This window comes from Euwallacea fornicatus, unplaced genomic scaffold (genome assembly GCF_040115645.1).
Source record: "Euwallacea fornicatus isolate EFF26 unplaced genomic scaffold, ASM4011564v1 scaffold_76, whole genome shotgun sequence".
Lineage (NCBI taxonomy): Eukaryota > Metazoa > Arthropoda > Insecta > Coleoptera > Curculionidae > Euwallacea > Euwallacea fornicatus.
In genome coordinates, this window is record NW_027096044.1 from 1,187 (window position 1) to 5,387 (window position 4,201).

The window sequence follows — 4,201 nt, forward strand, 5'->3', positions numbered from 1 at the left end:
GAGTGGAATTGCAACGGACTGAAGGCCAAATTGGGCGAATTCATCCACTATTTAAGTATTAAAAAAATCGACGTCGCTGTAATCTTGGAAACGAGATTACGCGACGTGGACAAAATTCACCTAAAACATTTTTCCATAGAACGAAGCGATAGGCAGGACGCTAGGGGAGGCGGCGTGGCTATTGCCATAAGTAACCGCATCAACTACAAGCGGCTCCCTCAATTCCTCACGAGCATAGAACATGTATGCATCCGGCTGGAAAATGGCGTACTCCTTATCGGAGCCTATGCGCCCCCTACCCGCAATTTTTCACCTGCCGACCTCAGTGCCTTTTTCCCACCAAATCGCGGGGTGTTGGCGCTGGGAGACTTCAACGCATGTCACCGCATATGGAACAATAATCGCCTGAACACCCGCGGCACAGTGCTTGCCGATTTTATTTCAGACAACGCGGACTTGTGTCTGATGTACCCCGGCACACCCACCCACTTCCCGCCTAACGGTATGTCACCCTCCACAATCGATCTGGGAATCAGCAGAGGCCTGAACGAACTGTCAGACCTCACCACTGACAACGCTCTCAGCTCTGATCACCTCCCGGTGCACGTTTCCTGGAACGAACTCAGGGCACCACCAGGTGGCACAAAGTACTCCTACAGAGATTTCGATTGGAATCTCTACAGGCTTAATGTATCTAATGATTGTGTTGTCTCAAGTTAAATAGAGACCCCTGAAGATCTGGACCGGGAGGTGCGTAGCCTCACGGGAGTGATCCAGAGACAACAGAGAGCGTTAGCGAAAAGGGTGCCGGACAGGCCTCCGCCTGACAACCTGCCATCCCAGATCATCGACCTGATAAGACTCAAAAACAAAGTTCGAAAAAGGTGGCAGACCTTTAGACGGGATGTTGACCGCCTACGTTTTAACGCCCTTACAGTCACAATTAAGCAAAAAATTATCATTCATAGGAACGACTGCTGGGCGAAGACACTCCGCGATGTTGACGTCCGTGACAATTCCCTCTGGAGGATTGCCCGTGGCCTCCGCAGAACCCACCAGAAAATACCCACCATCCAGCACGACGGGGGAGAGTTCATATCAGACTCGGAGAAGGCCGAGGTGTTTGCCAGTTTTCTGAGTACAGTTCATGCTCCAACCCCTGACATAAACCAGGAACAGGTTGTGATGGGCGAGGTCGCCCGCAAACTCGTCGAAAGGCCCTACCCCATCCCCCCACGCATCCTCCAATCCTTGCTATGCACTCCCTCCGAAGTTCGAAAATGTCTGCGACGGTTCCCGAACAACAAAGCCCCGGGACCGGACGGCATAACATATCCTCTCCTCAAAAACCTGCCCAGAAAAGCCATCGTCCAAATCACCCACATCACAAACGCCATCCTCAAATTACAGCACTTTCCAGGCGACTGGAAACAGGCTGTAATAATCCTCATCCCCAAACCCGGGAAAGATCCCTCCCTACCCTCGTCATACCGTCCGATCTCCCTCCTGGGCACTTTGGCGAAGCTAGCTGAAAAGCTGATTCTGACAAGGTTGAACAGGATCGTAGAAAGGAACGACATCCTCCCCCCCGAGCAATTCGGCTTTAGACCTGGTCACAACACTACCCTCCTTGCGGCGAAGGTTGTCAACGACATTTATAAGGCATACAACCGACAGATGAACACGGCCATGCTCCTCCTCGACATGGAAAGAGCATTTGATACGGTTTGGCATGCTGGCCTTATGTACAAACTCGCCGTAGTCCTTAACCTTCCTCTCCATTTCATCTCACTCATCGCCTCCTACCTAACAGGGCGTTCCTTCAGAGTAAGGATCGGACAATCCCTCTCACAGTCCCATCTACTACAGTCAGGAGTTCCGCAGGGTGCAGTAATGTCCCCACTGCTGTACTCCCTGTACATCTCCGATATTCCGAAACTCCCAACCACAAAACTGGCCATTTATGCGGACGACACTGCCATCTACAACCACAGTTTTTTCGCCCAAGGCGCGAAACAGAGACTGGCACACCACCTCAGCCTTCTTCTACCTTTCTTCCAAAAATGGAAGCTAAAAGTCAACCCTGCAAAGACCGAATTGGTGGTTTTCACCAAGAAAATCACCAATCACCGAATCATAAACCCCTTGCTGGTTGACGGAGTCCCTATCCATCAACGGAGGACTGCGAAGTACCTCGGGGTCGTGCTCGACGAACGGCTCACCTTCGGGGATCACGTCACGTATGCAATCCAAAAAACCTTTGCGGGTCAGCAAAAGCTATACCCACTAATTAGCCCCAAATCGGTCATGAGTCCTGCCAATAAACTCTTAATTTACAAAATGCTTATAAGATCGATTATGCTATATGCTGCCCCCGTATGGTGCTCAATATCCGACACGCAAAGGAGAAAATTGCAGAAATTTCAGAATCGCATACTGAGGGGTGCATTGTCTGCCAATAGCTACGCGCGCATACGTGATCTCCACGAGGTTGCCGGGATCGAATATGTTTCTGAGTACATCGACAGGACCTCCAACACCTTCTATGAACGCCAAATCTTCGGTTCCGTCCTGACCAGGGATATAACCCGCTTGCGGTTCGATCCCGAACAACCCGTTAAGCACGGACCGGCGTACAAGCGTCTCCCAATTTTCACCAAACCCTGGAGACCCCCTTGATCAGCATCCCTAACACCACCCCACATACCAGCCTTTCCCACCCCCCTCAACATCATTTAAACCACCGCGTAGTGGTCGCGGGGACGGACCGGCGTACCCCTCCGCCCCCCTGACAATGCGGACACTGCGCTGAATGCTTTAAGGCCCAAGTTTGGTCTGAACCATGCAAACGCACTCCAAAGATCCTAGATCCAAAATTTTGAATGCTACATGGTACCTGAAGCCGCCTTTGAAACTGGTTTTTTCCTCACTTTTCCAGTATAAAGTCCAATCCAGCAGCATAACGTCCCACATTAAACAGCTATTTTGGAAACTCGTATTACTCATGTAGGTTTTAGTTTCGCAAATGGTCACATAAGAGCCAAGAGCCCAGGTGGTGAACTGTCTTGCATACGTCCTTTAACGCACCCTCTGATAACGACTGGACATAACAACGTCCACCGTGCTTCACGTGCGGCCTATGTCGCACTCTTGTGCATGTCCGACATGTTGAGTGCGAACTCTCTAATTTTTGTGTATATATAATATATTTATGTATATACTTAGGTATTAAGGTGTAATATGTAATTATTAATATGTAAATAAAGTTGTTTTGAGTTGAGTTGGTTCCCGTCCGATCACCGAAGTCAAGCGACGTCGGGCGTGGTTAGTACCTGGATGGGTGACCGCCTGGGAACACCACGTGCAGTTGCTTTTTTTTTAATGCTTCAAATTAATGCTGTTTTTTATCGACCCATGATACAATTATTTACAAGCAACTGCCATACCACGTTGGTCTACCGGTTCCCGTCCGATCACCGAAGTCAAGCGACGTCGGGCGTGGTTAGTACCTGGATGGGTGACCGCCTGGGAACACCACGTGCAGTTGCTTTTTTTTTAATGCTTCAAATTAATGCTGTTTTTTATCGACCCATGATACAATTATTTACAAGCAACTGCCATACCACGTTGGTCTACCGGTTCCCGTCCGATCACCGAAGTCAAGCGACGTCGGGCGTGGTTAGTACCTGGATGGGTGACCGCCTGGGAACACCACGTGCAGTTGCTTTTTTTTTAATGCTTCAAATTAATGCTGTTTTTTATCGACCCATGATACAATTATTTACAAGCAACTGCCATACCACGTTGGTCTACCGGTTCCCGTCCGATCACCGAAGTCAAGCGACGTCGGGCGTGGTTAGTACCTGGATGGGTGACCGCCTGGGAACACCACGTGCAGTTGCTTTTTTTTTAATGTTTCAAATTACTGCTTTTTTGTATCGACCAGTTATATGACAACCCCATAAAGACTTATTGTTTTAAAGGTTGAAACATATGAATTGATAACCGAATGTTACGTTTAGAAAACCATAAATTATTTTAAGCTAATATTAAAGATGCCGGAAGAGATTGAAATTTTATATGTGCTTATTAATTACTTTCATAATATAGACCAACAGATTTCTTGGTTTTACTGACGATGGTATTTTTGGGGCATAAGGAGGGAACAAACGGGCATGTGTAGTTCTTAGTTCTTAAGCTG

At 48.4% G+C, this 4,201-nt stretch overlaps 3 non-coding genes across 3 annotated transcripts; all 3 read left to right on the forward strand.

Moving 5' to 3' along the window:
- The first annotated feature begins 3,432 nt into the window (after window positions 1-3,432).
- LOC136349961 (5S ribosomal RNA) lies at window positions 3,433-3,550 on the forward strand. Its single transcript, XR_010734022.1, has one exon. It is a non-coding gene; the product is annotated as a 5S ribosomal RNA (ribosomal RNA).
- Window positions 3,551-3,609: 59 nt separating this feature from the next.
- LOC136349962 (5S ribosomal RNA) lies at window positions 3,610-3,727 on the forward strand. Its single transcript, XR_010734023.1, has one exon. It is a non-coding gene; the product is annotated as a 5S ribosomal RNA (ribosomal RNA).
- Window positions 3,728-3,786: 59 nt separating this feature from the next.
- On the forward strand, window positions 3,787-3,904 carry LOC136349963 (5S ribosomal RNA). Its single transcript, XR_010734024.1, has one exon. It is a non-coding gene; the product is annotated as a 5S ribosomal RNA (ribosomal RNA).
- The last annotated feature ends 297 nt before the right edge of the window (window positions 3,905-4,201 follow it).